The sequence below is a fragment of the Lygodium microphyllum genome, chromosome 17, assembly GCF_053477565.2.
Source record: "Lygodium microphyllum isolate KBCC chromosome 17, Lygodium_microphyllum_v1.1.10, whole genome shotgun sequence".
Lineage (NCBI taxonomy): Eukaryota > Viridiplantae > Streptophyta > Polypodiopsida > Schizaeales > Lygodiaceae > Lygodium > Lygodium microphyllum.
This window is the reverse complement of record NC_141151.1, coordinates 113,579,570-113,596,085: the sequence shown is the minus strand read 5'-3', so window position 1 is coordinate 113,596,085 and position 16,516 is coordinate 113,579,570.

The following is a 16,516-nucleotide window of genomic DNA, read 5'->3' as shown; positions in this document are numbered from 1 at the left end:
AAGGAGAAATTGAGCATGGACCAACATAAATATAGAGTCTACAAGTTTAGATCATAATTACATCTCAAATATTCGCTCGAGACAATATTTAAGGACTTCAAAGGAATGCAAATGCCAATGAGATGTAGATTGAGGGAGTTGCGAGAGAGATTTGTGACACATTTAGTCATGTTTGGTTGACTAAGTGAGCTCATCAATGGATTATGTGGGGATAAGGCATATCCCTAGCACCTCTTATAGAGCTTCCAATGATTCCACAAAGATGCCAAGCTACTAAGCACTTGTAAGAATTTGGTTGGAAGTCTAAGGCTATATGTTTCTCTCACCTCCATTCATTTGGGCAAGCAATTATACTACCCATGAACAACAATTCATTCAATAATTGGAAATCAAAGGTGATAAGATCTAATTTCAAGTTTTGATACTATTCTTGAAGGCTTAGCTTCTAAAACATGAAAGCATCTTTTAGGGTGAGGCTTGTTGTATGGAATGGAAACCATTAAACTTGTGGCCTTCATGGCCTAGAAAGTTTTGTTTTAGGATTATGAAGAAAATTTTTAATGATAAACGCTTATTTCTCAATCCACATATGGTTACTCATGGTACTATGGTAGATTGTAGTCAAAAGCGAGCAACTCTTTGCTCACTGAAAGAAGTTATACAAATAACAACACTTTCATTTAGCAAGAGCATTAGAATATCTTGGAAACATTGGACCATTACAACCATTTAGATCATCCTACAAATACTAGACCGTTATAATTAGTGACATCATCAATCAAAGCTCTGTAACCCTTCAGAAGCTTGATGATTTCTCACCCATAGCTCATAAGGTGTTGGATGAGGGTAATGTTTACATTTTCATGTCCAAGATTATTTTTGTGAATACTAATTTTCCTGAATTAATCCATGAATTTTATATCAATCCATGCAAAGATGTGTATGACAATATATTAGGCTTTTATTAAAATATTGTCATGTGTGAGCATTATCATGTGTGGAAGAGTTATCTAATCTTTCATGAAATGACAAGTTTTGATGCCAACACTCTTACTTGTTATTATGAACATAACTAATAACATAAAAATGAGTTAAATGGTTACATAGCCTAGATTTTTTGATAGCTCTATCAAGGAAATACTCACTTTTCAATTTCCATATTTTCAAAGAAGTTGAAAATATTTATACACTATGAAAGGAAAAAATATAGATTTCCTATAATAGACCAAGTTGTCTAGATCATAATTTTCATGAAGCTACTTTTAGAACTCTTTTATAGGGATATTGGAAATGTAGTTTTAGTAAGTACCTTCAAGTGTACAAGATGTCTGATGAGATTTTATTGGCTAGATCTAGATATGCATTCTACATCTCATAAAGCATCATCATCCTCCAGATTTTCTGCTTTTATGTCATGAAGCTAGAAGTATATACATACAAGGAGGTCAAAGCATGAGAGAGAGAGAGAGAGAGAGGGAAAGAATCTTGTTGATTGGCTTCATTAACATTAAAATCCTATTCTATACTATCATAAAGTGTGATACATAAAATAAAAGATACTCATATAATCTCTCAAGGTTTTATAATGTACAGAATCTATATGGTGATACCACATTAAAAGGGAAGTAGAGGTTTGTGATAGTATATTAAAATGGTAATGGAGGTTGTTGTAAGCTACTTAATTTGGTTACAAAAGGGTTGAAATAAATGCCTATTGCATCATATCATACCGAGAATATTCATGGGGGCATGCAAGCCACAATAAATACAAAGTGTAGATCAAAGAGGGAAGCATCCTTAAAGGAGGATTTAGGGAAAGATATGTGATAATATGGAAAATAAATTCCTTTTTTTGTGGTACAATGAGCATGCAAATGATGTAAAACAAATTTTTTAAACACAAATTAGGGACATATGCCATTTTCATTTGAGCGATTTGTGCTTGATGATCCATCAAGGCTTTGGTCTTACAACCATTAGAGAAAGAATGTGCAAAGGAGGATAAACTTACCAAGGAATACATTCATCACACTCAAACACACATACCCATGCACTTGCACATACATAAGATCCCAATTAATGTGAGATTTGGCAAGGAGAGTGGTGATTGAGTTGGTCAAATTAGTGCCTTCCCATGATATATTTGATTCACTTAATTTTATGAAGTTAATTAAAACAATCAAAACAATGAGGCTATATATCTCCACTTTGATAGAAAAAAAAATTTAATGATGTGTTTCATGCAATGCACATTGATAGTGATCAAGACTTGCCTCACGAAAGAGCACCTAGAGATCTTCATAAAATTCTTACGCCTCCATATGGATTTGATTTTGAAATCCATTTATCGTATGAATATGACTATTGGCATGCTTAAGGCCTCTTTAGAAGTATCTTCTATCATCAAGGCTAAGGAGATATGGACTCAGTGTATGATACAACTTCAAACAAATGCACCTTGCTATATCACTACTTTAAGAGAAAATGGAATATCAATGACACTTATTAAAAGAGTGTGTAGAGCTCTAAATTCAAAAGAGCTTCAATATCTTGAAACCTTTTTAGGGTTATTTGATGAAAGGTTGAGAACTTTAGAAGTGACAGAATATAAACGAGTCTTTTACAAGGGAGAGGTGTATCATAGTGAAGATCATGTGGTTGTTAAACATGATGAATATGATTCTCACACACCATTGATAGAAAATTAGAAAGCAAAAATAAATACTATATTTGGTGTATTCTAGAGAGAGAATTTTATGCTCTTTGTGTGGTTATCAAGTATTACAAACACTACATTAGAGTTGAAAATGATATTGAAGTTATTCTTGTAGACAAAACTATAGGGATGAGTGTACTTGAGAAAAACCAACTTGTGTACAATTGGAATTATATAAGACCCTTGGGTTCTAATTTTCACAAGTTTATTCCTCTTTCTATTGGGAATAGGATCATTGCATATGAAACCAAAGATTTACAATATCAAGTAAGATTACTACATCTTGGTTCAATAGGAGGCATTCCCCCGTGGTGGGTAGAAAAAGGATATATAGTACTAGTAAGAGCTTCACAAACTTCAAGTGACTCAATAAATAGTAATTTTGCATATACCTAGTATGCAAGGTAGATCAGAAAAAAAAAATCTTCAAGTTGGATGGTTATATGCTTTTGGTGGGAATGAGAAAAGAATATGGAAGATAAATAAGGAGGATAATTGTCTTTATCCATGGGATTCCATTTTCAAAGTTCTAGAAACTTGGATAGTAATAAAGAGAAAAAAGGTGGTTGTTAACACTACAAGATATAGGCCTTATACCGACGTTTAAAGCGACGAAAATGTAAACAACGAAATTTTCCCCCGTCGTCGCAAAAAGCGTTGTTATTGGCGATGCCATAGAATAGTGAGTATTGGCGATGCCATAGAATAGTCAGTATTGGCGTCGCATACTGCATCGGTTTTGGCGTCGCTATCAATGTTGCAAATGCAACGCTGATAGCGACGGTTTGCGACATGCATAACGACGCTAATAGTGATGCGAGCAGTGAAATTTGCGATGCTAATAGCGACGGAAACAGGGATAAAATTTTTTTTGTGGCAGGCAGAGCATATAGCACTGTGTGCTTTATGAGAGCCATACAAAATAGTTTCTGCACTACTATGTACAATGCGCTTGCAAACAAAAACAATGTATACTAAAATCATAAAATTGATACATGAAATAAATACATGATCACATAAAAAGCGATTGGTACAATCATGATAGGATATCACTAATACATAGAAAATGTCTACATAGATTAGGCGACTAAAAAATAAAGGTGTGTGAGCTCCAGGGATCCAAGGGTGAGCTGCGCATCCTCATCCCCCAAAAGCTCGTCCCGCCACAAAGGAGCATCGAACGGACTCTATAGAAAAAGAAACAACACATCAGTCCACCATACAATAATGCATTGAAATATCTCATGGTAACTACGAACAAGAAAGATGAGTGACTTACAAGGCCGCCGCGTCTATACAATCGATCTATCAATATAGTGAGACCGTGTCTCTTTGCATATCGAGTCTCAAGGCCAGTCGGATCGCGATTTGTAATGGAGTGCTACAAAACAAACAAAATGCTAACTATTAGAAACATGATTGTTAGTACAAAGAGTATTTCAAAAAAATAAATAAGCAAAACAAAAGAAAAACTTACAAAGTCCTCCAAATACGTCCTATGGCCGCCACTACCAAGATGATGGACCACTTCGGCCTCGAGTCGTGCCCTCGCCGCCTCCGGCTATTGACTCCAACGTCCTGGAGAATCTATAGCCTCCTCCCTCAGTCCGCGCCAATCGTCTGTATCTAACCACTCGGACTTTGCAGCCCCACTGTTGATTGCCTTGCGTATGTTGGATCATCTGTGTGACATGTATGCATGCATGCAATCCATCATCCTGCCCATAGAGAATCTATCAACTGCGGTTGTCACTGGAAACTCCTCGTGCAAGGATGCTATTATGTAGTCCTTGCTCCCCTCCGGTATGTTCTTCCAATGATCCAAGACGTTGTGCTGAAAAACTTTTTGGCACAACTCTCTCATGCGAGCCATCACCCTCCTCCCCTCATAATTCATGATGATGGCTCCTGACCTACTATCGATTAGATATCCATAACCCCCAGGAGTCTGCCTTAGATGGGTCCTCTCCCATCTGCATCCACGCTCTTGGGCATATCCAGGAGACCCCTGTGCATCCGAAAAACCGACAGGGGGTAATATCTCTCGGAGTGGCACCCACAGGGGTGCCACCTACTGACGGCTGCGCAAAAGCCAGAGTAACTGGAGTAGACGTCCCCACAGGTGTGAAAAATCCTGAAGGTGATGCAGCTCCAATCGAATGACGAGACGGAGACACCGCGTCCATGTCTCCACAACATCCACCTGAGCCATGAGAGCGAGGAGTCGCACCTGTATCTCGTGTGGACCGCGCGCTCACTGCCTCTGTATCTCTACAGCATCCCCTTGATCCCGATGCACTCCCTCCCTCTGGCCCAAGTCGTGAGCATCGAGAACGTCTGCTTGAAGCCAAAGCATCCAATCGCGCTGAAGTAGATCTAGCAGAGCACCCTGACAAAGACCGAGACAGCTCCTGGTCTGCCATCTCTTTGAATTTGGTGATTTGGTCTAGAGACATGCGTGCGAATATGTCCTGTAACTCCTCATCACTCATCCCTCGACTCATCCTGAAAATGTCACCTGCACAGACAAAAAATGATGTTAGAATAATCAATTTAAATCATACAAAGCACAGTAATATAAATCATTTAAAAAAAATATCACTTAAAATGCATATCTTATGTACTCTTATAAGCGATTGGTCAACGAATTGAGTAAGTGGATGCTCCAAGTATGAAGTATCCTATGGTCCCATGTTAATCTCCTGACACAACTCCGCATACACTAGAAGGTCGATAGATATGTCACCACAAAAGAATGAGTCCGCCTCGTTCTCAAAGAATTCTTGGACTCCTGTATTTCCATCATTGTTAGTTGATGCTGGCTCTAAGATTTCGACGGCCTCCACCCCTTGCAATATCGACCCCTCTATTCGCATATTATCTTCATCTATGCTCGGAACATCGCTTTGATCATATACTCTCGCACTTCGGAGAGTTGAAGGTATAACATACCACCATCGAGGTTGTCGGGCGTTTGGATAGAAGATTACATATTCACAAACACGTACAAGAGAGTTCAAACCATTGTGACATAAACCATGTCATAATACAATTAGCAAGTAAATGAGTCCATGCACCTATTCACAATGGGCCGACAACACAAAGGTGTCGCACAAATTCATCCATTTTTTTTCGGAATCTATTTCGATAAATCTAGATGGACCTCGTCGAACTGTTGCTCCAGCTCCTCCAAGTACCACTTTGAACCACTGCACATCGAAAAGTATCATGGAGAAGCTATGGTAATACTTCGTAACAATACTTAGCAAGTTCCCACAATACTCAATCTCATCCATAACCGTGTTTGGATCCGTTGCTCATCACTGGCTCTCTTGCTCGAACCTTGCCATGATACCACAGTCCATTGTGGAGTGCATTTTGTCAATACGCTCCACGTGAAAATGTTGTCCGCGCAACCATGCTGCACTATATATTTTGTACTGTACATTGAAACACTCAAATTAGATGTCGCGTATAAAATTAAGATATGACAGATTCTAAACCCCTCATCACCTTTGGACTACATCCCCTCGAGAATTCCCACTCCTCCATTGAGACCTATGTCCCTTCGCGAGACGTTGCGGTCAAAGCTCCATGCAACCATCGCATTGACATAAACCACGACATCTCCTCCATGCCTTCGGATATCGAATCGGTCGATGACGCGTACAACGTCGGAATTCAGCTCGCGCTTCCTCTCAATCTTGCCTAGCAATCTAGTACTTGGCGAGCCACGTCTCCATAGAGGCATGGTGCAACATACAAAAGCGATTCACCTTCTCTTCCATTGAGGCATCCATTCTTTTTTCTATCCCATTTTCAACCACCACATCTCCAGCCATTCTATCATCGTCCTTCAGTGACCATAGCATTTCATTTTGTGGTTCCACCATTGGTAGCCATTGTGAAATATGCACTAGTATCTCAAACACCAACCAACCTTCGGCCATGCTACCTTCTGGCCGAGCTCATTGTCGCACAAAGCCTTTCAGGGTTTTCATGAAGCGCTCCAAGAAGAACATCCATCGCGTATGGACAGGTCTAGCAATCTTTACTTCATCCACAAGATGCACAAGAAGGTGGATTTGTATCGTGAGCATGTTGGTGGGTAGGTATTTCTCAAAGAGACAGATCGTCTCCACTACTCCCCGCCTCGCAGATTCAATAAAGGACGTCTTAATCTCCTTCTGTGAGATCCATTGCACCAAAGTCAACAACTTGTAAATGGCCCCGCGTATTTCTGGAGTAAGACATCCTGCGATCGTGATCGGTAGTACAAACTGCCACAAATGAGAAAGCATTATGAATAATAGCTACATTCCAAATAGCAAAATTCCCACGCTAATTACAATCCATTCGTAGTACAAACTTGACATATCTTATGCAAGTCATGGGATTTTAGCCCTGATAATTGGTCGTCTTTAGAAAATGCAGACCTAAGAGAACACATCATACCCGTCGAGGTGCGGATAGACTTGATTACTTGCTTCATAATGTGCTCTTATTTAGTGGACAAAACCCAAGGAATGCGAGGAAGCTGCATGCGACTATTAGCACTCGACTGCGGCCAAAGCGCCTCCATCTTACCTACCTCTTTCAAATCCATTCGTGCCCCTATAGTGTCTCTCTTTCCTGTAATGTGGTCCCATAATAAGTTGCCCACATTCTTAAAAATATGCATGGGATCCAGCAAGTGGTTGACCTATAAGTGGGTCCAACATAGCAACTCGTAGAAAACTGAGAACTGTCATATCCCATTTTGATGTGATTTCGCGTGGACCATTTTCAGCTTGTACCAGCTTGCAGCGTTCATACGTGTTGGAGGTCATCCAAGGAAACCTTCCCTGAGTTCATGATCCTCCGGAAAGAAAGCTGTGTGTCCTTGATATACCATCTTCTTCATGGTTCATGACCTTCAGGAGTCTAACTGTGGCCCGCATAATGGACATGCATGATAACCTGAGGTAACCAGACCTGTTCCAACACCACGAACTAGTGAATACTTGATTGAACGAGATAAAATATAGATATTACCAGCGAGAATGGGCGTGCTCACTTGAGCACTCTCCCAATCCCGGAAAGTCATACATCGTCCACATGAGAATGGCTCGAATATTGGCTGACCGCCGACCATCGCGCATGCTCATATCTTACATAGTGATCCCCTCCTTCCACAAAATCTTAAGCTGATCGACTAATGGACGAAAATACACGTCCATATTTGTTACTTTGTAGCGGCGTGGGACGAGTAAGATAAGAATGAGATGTCCTTTCTTCATAGAAAGCCATGGAAGGATATTATAGTTAACAAGGAATATAGGCCACACACTGTAAGAAGTTGAGCGCAGACCGAATAGGTTCACGCCATCCATTGCAAGACCGAGCTGAAGATTCCTTGGCTCTCGATAGACAAAGCCTAGGAAGGTAGATTCAATGTGGCTCCATGCGTGTGAATCCATTGATATTCGTTGAACTCCATCCGTGGACCTATTCTGCGCATGCCACATTGTCAAGCTCGCCATGCCGGACATACGAAACATGTGGTTTATGTGAGGGATAAGCGGAAAGTATCTGAGAACTTTTCGAGGGATGATTTTCCCTTACAAGTACTGTCGATACCTGTGAGCACCACATTTTGGACATGTCTCCATAGTCTCATATTCTCCTCGAAATAGACAGCAATCGTTGATACATGCATGGATGTTATTGTAGTCCATGCCAAGCTTCCGTAAAACAATTCATGCATCATCACGAGACTCAAGCATGGTATTTGCAGGTGGTAATATATGATATTTCAATAACCTTAAAAAAATCATCAAACACCTTGAAAAAGCACAAATGTTTGTAATAATAGTGTCGAAAAAAAAATCAATGAAGTGTATGTACAAGGTACGTGAACAACTCGGTCACACTCGTATTGCTCCACCCGTATTTTGCTTGCACACTTAAGAGTGCAAGCAGTGTCTTCAGCGGAGATACTTGGCACCCATTATATAATGGTATGGATGCTTTCTCTCTAAGCGGATCAGAAGTCTCGCCATCCATGGGAATCAATGCATCGATCATTGCCTCCATCTGAGGCTCCAAGATTGTAGGTAGGTCTGGAAGGTTGCATGTCTCCTCTGGTATTCACGGTATAGGTTGGCCTTGTGAGTGGTGGATTGGCTCCTGCACTCCATCCATCGCATGTCCACATACTCTTCTAATTGGCCGCAAAGGGTGCACTCCCCCTTGGGACGAGACATCACCTCCCTGGATAGAAAATTTGCTAGCAAGACACAATCTTACTGTATATAGTATTCAATTAGCTTGCGAGTACAATGCATGATTGATATTAACTTCAAATTACCGTTCGCTAAAAATCCGCAATCGCCTGATCAATGATCTCAGATTGAAACTCGCCAAATCATCATACGTGTTCTATAGACAATCATCATTTTCGTGTAATTGCCAACTTGCATTGAGAGCAAGGATATGGGACACGCTGATTAAGATACGCCTCATGATCTTGAACAACAGGACCTTCTTCATTTTCCATCTTGTCTACGTTACAACAAACAATTTGTTTTTGTTATCATTCTCTTCTTTTTCTCTCTCTCTCTCATTCCTTTTTCTCTCTCCTATCTCTCTCATTTTCTTTTCTCTCTCCTCTCCCTCTCATTCCTCTCCTTCCCTCTCTTTTTCTCTCTCCTCTCTCTCTCATTCCTCTCCCTCCCTTGCCCTCTCTCATTCCTTTTTCTCTCTCCTCTCCCTCTCTCATTTCCTTTTTCTCTCTCCTCTCCCTCTCTCATTTCCTCTCCCTCCCTCGTCCTCACCCTCTCTTTCTCTCTTTCCCTATTAGGTATAATGATATTTCTCTTTTTCTCTCCTCTCTCTCTCACATTTCCTTTTCTCTCTCTACTCTCCCTCTCATTCCTCGCCCTCCCTCTCTCTTTTTCTCTCTCCTCTCCCTCTCATTCCTCTCTCTCCCTCTCTCTTTTTCTCTCTCCACTCTCTCATTCCTCTCCCTCCCTTGCCCTCTCTCATTCCTTTTTCTCTCTCCTCGCTCTCTCTCTCACTCATTTTTTCTCTCTCCTCTCCCTCTCTCATTTCGTTTTCTCTCTTCCTCTCCCTCTCTCATTTCATTTTCTCTCTTCCTCTCCCTCTCTCGCCCTCACCCTCTCTTTCTATCTCTCTTTCCCTAATAGGTTTAATGCTACCTTCTCTCTTTTTCTCTCTCCTCTCTCTCTCTCTCATTTTTTCTTCTCTCTCCTCTCTCTCTCTAATTTACCTTTCCCTCTTTCTCTCCCTCTCTCATTTGCTGTCCCTTCTTCACCCTAACCCTCTCTTTTTCTCTTTCTCTATTATTTTTAATAAATTTTTTCTCTTTTTCTCTCTCTTCTCCCTCTCTCATTTTTTTTTCTCTTCCTCTCCCTCTCTCATTTCCTCTCCCTCCCTCGCCCTCACCCTCACCCATATCCTCTCTTTCTCTATTTGCCTATTATGTTTAACATCTTATCTCTTTTTGTCTCTCCTCTTATTCTCTCCTTTTTTTCTCTCTCCTCTCCCTCTCTCATTTCCTTTGACTCTTTTCCTCTCCTTCTCTAATTTCCTCTCCCCCTCCCTCTTCCTCTCTCATTTCCCTATTATGTTTTCGTCTCTCCCCCTCTCCCTCTTCCTCTCTCATTCCCTCTCCCTCTCTCATTTTCTCTCTCTTCCTCCCCCTCCCTCTCGCATTTCCTCTCCCCCTCCCTCTCCCTCTCTTTAATTTCCCTCTCTTTCTCCCTCTCCCTCTCCCTCATTTCTTCTCCCTCTCTCATTACATACAAATTATACAAAAAATAAATAAATAAGAGAGAGAATACACTCCCTCTCTCATTCCCTCTCTCTTCCTCTCTTTCTCTCTCATTTCCTCCCTCTCCCTCTCCCATTTCCCCCCTCTCCCTCTCTTTAATTTCACTCTCTTTCTCCCTCTCCCTGTCCCTCATTTCTTCTCTCTCTCACATTATATACAAATTATACAAAAATTAAATAAATAAGAGAGAGAATACACTCTTCCTCGCTCTCGTTCTCTCATTTCATCCCCCTCCCTCTTCCATTTCCTCCCTCTCACTCTCCCTTCTTCCCCCTCTCCCTCCCTCCCTCGTTTCCTCCCTCTCCCTCTCTTTCTCTCTCATTTCCTCTCCCTCTCTCTCTTACTGAGACTTGTAGAAATGCTATTGGTAAGAATGATGATCTAATTGATGATAATGGTGAATGATGATGATGATGATACCTCCTCTCCCGCATCTCTAATTGTAGGAAAGGATGGAGAGAATTTGTCTAGTATTAAGTCCTAAGGCAGCCATTTGATGGTATAGTATGCATTTACCTAAAATAAAGGAGTCCTTTTTTGGAGGCAACTAAGTATTGTATTATTATTAATGGTGTCAAAAAAGAATCTCTAGGTTACAAAATTGGAAGCCATTTGGCTAGCTAACCTACCTCATTATTGCTAAAGTGATTCTCTTTTCAAAGTCTCCTAAGATACCACCAAACTTTTGGCCATATTGCAACCTAAACAACTTGCCTATCTCCTTCTCCTAAGAGGAGTTTAATGCATGTATACCATATTTCACATAATGTAAATTGCCTAGTTATGTTAACAACAAAAGTTTGAGGGCTATGATATAAAATTTTAGGTTGTGAATAGTTAATCCCCATTGACTCAATTTGGGAAGAACCTCCCTCCAAATCTAGGGGGCATGGAAACCATCCCAGAACAAGTGTGAAGGCATATGCACTCCTCCACACACATATAGGCCATCTAAAATACCTCTATTATTTAATTTTTAATGTGTAAAAATAGCACCTAAAATGAGTTTCAAACCAAATACTATATCTCTAAGAGGAACCCTAATGTTCCAAAGATGAACAACTACCCCCTCAATCTCAACATCCGACAATTCAATGCTCCAAATTTTGCAAATTTGGCTGAAGTCAGGTTTACATCTTAACAATAGCTTCTTAACATGGTGCGCAGATCGGACGCAGGTAGCTCACGTAGTGAATTCCCAAAGGTCCCCAAGAACAAAGCACTCTACTTTTTAGCACAAAAACCAATGTAAAAACAAGCACGACATGAGACAAGAGACAAATTGGGTTGAATCTCCCCCATGCCTTGTGTGAGCGCTTCACAAAGCATGTATTTAATATATATTTCCAATCTTTTTGCTCAAAAATAGCCCAATTACAAAAATATGACAAGCTTTTAGCTTTTGAGTTTGCTTTCTACCAAAAATAGGAAAATAAAGCTAATGGACGGTGCCCAAAGAGTCTGGCACGCCCAATCTCAATGTCCAAATAAAAATAACATATCCAGGCACATAAGCGCATACAAAATAATAATAAATAGTCGATGTCTCTATAGACATAATCAAAATATAGGCGTGGCGCCTATCAAAATATAATCGAAAGGTCGAAAACCCGCTAGACTCCAATGCTTTCCTCCGCCACTGCTGCTATCTCTACACATCAACTGAAGCATTCACAATCGTTAGTAAAATAACACAATTAAACCGACAAAAGTGAATACCTAGCAGTCTTCAGCTACATAAATAAATCAACTGGTTAGAAATAAATCCTAACCTTAATTTATTACGAGTGCGCACTCTAAACTCATAAACGTTTATTAATTTAATATGCATTTTGCGGAATCACCCGCTATGGAATCACCCATGTACACACTAAATTAATGAAACGCCCGAAAAGGACAGGCGTCCCCATCAACTTCTCGCACAAAGAATCCTCTTTGTGTATGAGCCCCGGTCATCTAAGTTTACGGAATCCACCGTAAAACCTCACGGAATCCACCGTGGAATATGCCTCCTGGCATCATAACATGAGTGGAAGACAATGCTTGGTTGATCTTCTTGCCTTCTATGTAGAAAGGAGGGGTGCTCAACATACTAAGATGTGATTTACTACTCTACCATTGTACCACTTCTATTTTGACCACTATCCATGATAGTTTAGAAGGTTGAGTGAGTTGAGAAACATCTTGATTAACCTCCTCCAACAATTCTAATCTGCCTTAATTAACCAATGCCTAATTTTAAGGACTCATTTTTTTCCAAGATCCACAACTCTTAACTCATAAAGTGGGCCACTTTATTCAATATAGTGAGCCACTTAACTTGAGTAAAGTGTGGCTAATTTTTTGGAGCCATGCACCGCCTTGCCATGCACCATTTTACTAGCATATGCCCTAAAGGGAAATGCTAATTAAATTGCAAGGATAGGGAACAACTATGGATGCTTTGCCTCACCCAACACAAGCACCTATGTTGCCTATAATCCTCAAACTTGGAAGTTTTTTGGATTTTAATGTGAACACAAGGTAGATTCATATTGATGAAAATCTATGATAGAATCCACCCTCTCCCCCATGCTAGTTGTAAATATTTGTCTCATGAGAACATATATGCCTTTAAGTATTGATTCCCCTTCCCCCAACTTCCCCCCATCCATCCCCTTCCCACCCCACCCCCTCCCTCCCTAAAAAAGTGTGCTTTTGTAAATTTTTGAATATAAAGACCCCTAATGTAAATTTTACATGAGGTGCATTTATAACTCCCTTCTATTTTGGAAAACTATAACTCTTTCTTTTGAACTCATGTGGTATATTACATAATAAAAATACCCTTTCTTTTGAACTCATGTGGCATATTACATGTTCTATAAGGTGATCCCTCCACCCCCCACCCGTCCCCCCCCCCCCCCCCCCCCCCCCCCCCCCCCCCCCGAAGACTTGGGATAGATGACTATTAAACATCTTCATATGGACAATTCCAGCTTTAAAAATTTTATAATCTTATTTATAAATCTAGATCTTAAATACTTAGACCAATGCTTGAATTTTCTATATTTTCATATAGAGAGTTTTGAGAGAATGTAGTCGATTCTCCACGTATACATATAATTCCCCTCTATTAGAACTAGGGAATGACATTCTTACATTCTCTTATGTGGGGAATTTTGAGAGAACATAGGAATTCATTATAGTGATCTATAATTCCCTTGTATTGGAAATGGGGAATCACATTGTCCTATTCTCTTATATAGGGAATTTTGAAAGAATGTAGGAAATCTTCTCTTTTGATGTGTAATTCCCTACTAGTAGATGTGGGGAATGTGATTGCCCAGTTATATGTAGGAAACACATGGATACATATATAGGAAATATAAATGAATTCCTACATTTTATAAAATTTCCTATATAGGGAACGATTAAAAGTTCCTTGTGTAATACCTTGGTATTGTTTACCTCAATTAGGCTCAATCATATATGAGATGGTCAATGTATCCTCAAACACTAATTGAGCATAGAGAAAGTCCTGTCCAATATATTTTTATTTGATCCGCTGTAAAAACTACTCCTTAAAGGTGTTTATCCATGAAAAATATGAAAAACAATAGCCATAGCTTGAAATACTCAAGATTGGCTAGGTGCCTTCGTGAGGATTGATTCATCACTTGGATTGTCTATTTGATTGAATGCTTAGGCTTTAAAGAGGATATATTTATTATTAAGAAAAATCCTAAATTGGCTATTTAACTCCAAAAAGGAAATCAAAATTTAGAAAACTTGTGGGATTACAAGAAATGAACTAGATATCTTTGTAGCTAGTTATGTTGGTACTGCTTGATGTTAAAGAAAGTGGGGTAAAATACACGTCTTGAGAACCAAATCCATTTGACTTAGGGGTTTGATCTTCAACACATTTTCCATTACAATACCTTTGTATTCTTAGCCTTAATTAAACTTGATTATAGGTGATATCGGCAATGTGTCCTTTAACTTAACCTCAAGTAGGCTTGCTAATAGATGACATGCACAATGTGTTTTTGAATGCTAGCCTAATTTAGGATAATCAAACCAAGTGCAACAAACTTATGCATGTAATTAGAAAAATGCAAAAGTCTAATATTAGCAACATGGAATGCAACATATTTTGTAATTTTAATATGCTTCTTAATTGGAGGCTAGTTGTGTTGAAGTTTATTAGATGTAGAGTTAGTATGTTGATGCTTATTTTAGGACATTTACCTTATGAGAAAGAGGACCATTTTCATCTCTTTTTACAATGCACATGCATTAAAAACACGTGGAAGAATATGCATAAATGGCACACTAGAATTCATTCCTAATTTCCATGAGTATTGAGCTAGGTCACATTGTGCTTAGCATTAAATTATTGATTCATATAGTAACCTTTATAGGGCTTGATACATCACTAGTCAATCTTTAGATAAGGATAAGAATTTTGTGAAATGTTGTAAAAAAGGATGAGAAGCAATGTTATATTGCTAGATTGGCTACTAAATTTAAGCCTAATTTTTTTGGCGACCATTTTCCAAAAACTATTTGTAATTATCCACGATGTATTTGTTCGTGATATGGCCATTTGTAATTTGAGAGTATGAAATGTGAGGAACCCAATTCCCTAGTTGTGTCGCCTAAACTCCCAACTATGTTATATGGGAAATATGATTCCTTGGTTATATGACCTAGAAATCCCTAGATTTAAATGTGGGAAATAAAATTTCTTAGCTATGTGTCCTAAAGATCCCAAGTTTAAGATGTGTGAAATAGTATTCCCTCCTTATATATAAGGAATTCATACATGCACACCTAGGATTCCCTAGCATGGGATGTAGGAAAAGTAATTTCCTAGTTATACATCAGGAATCTATATATAAATACCTAGGAAAAATCGAAGAATTTCCCATATTCTAAGAGTTTTCCTATGTAGGAAGTGCTCAAAAGCTCCTTGTGTATACTTGTTTTGTAATGCAAAAATCAGTTCTCATTTTGGTGCACATCGTGAAGATAGGCTTCAGACTGTTGGTGATAAGTGTATGAAGATGGGAGCTATGGATGTACATCTCATACGTGTAGATTTGAGCAAAGAGGAGGATTGCATAAGGGTTATTGAGAAAACAATAAATCACTATGTATGTCATAAGAGCTGAGATTCTCGATCGAGTTCAAAACCTCTATGGTTCAAATTCAAAATTTATGTGGCTAGAATGATTGTTTGATGAAGTGTCATGCTACAAAATGCGATGCTAACTATGGTTGTGCAGTGGACCACTTGGTGAGCAATGTTAGTATATTGAATATATTTCTCTTTGAGGATGCATCTAGCACACCTCCACTGAAAACTCTAATGGTTAGGCATTACATTTTTACTATTGTCAACTAGGGTGTTATTCTGACTCTAGAAGTGGTCACTAATGTAATGTTGATGGAACTTACCATTTTGGGGAAAGTACTATGATTATTTCTTCATTTAGAATTGATGATACTTAGCCATTTACCATGGCCCTATACACTGATGCCTAGTTATCACATGCATATGACATTAAGTCCTATGTACTCTAGGTATATAAATATCCAAACAAGTACATATATACACTAGCTTAATACAAAACTCAATCATTGCAGGATAGTGACCTCTAGGGTTACGTATATCCAACCTACTATGCTCTAGACCACCTTCAGCAAACTAAAGGGAAGATCATTGTAGTTGCTTCAATAGGAGCTTGGTTCCTTATCGAAAGAATGAACATATATAATGTGAGTTTCTATCCATGTTGCTCATGTAGAAATTTGGTATCTACCAAGGTTCTTAGAAATGCTCTATGTAGGGTTGGTTTTGATCGGATGGTGATCTATAGTGTGATTTGAGCAATATGGTCTATTTTGCCATTTGTTAACATGGTTTTTTTAAACATCCTTGCATTGTTATTTGCACACTTGCAGGCATCTAAAGTAAT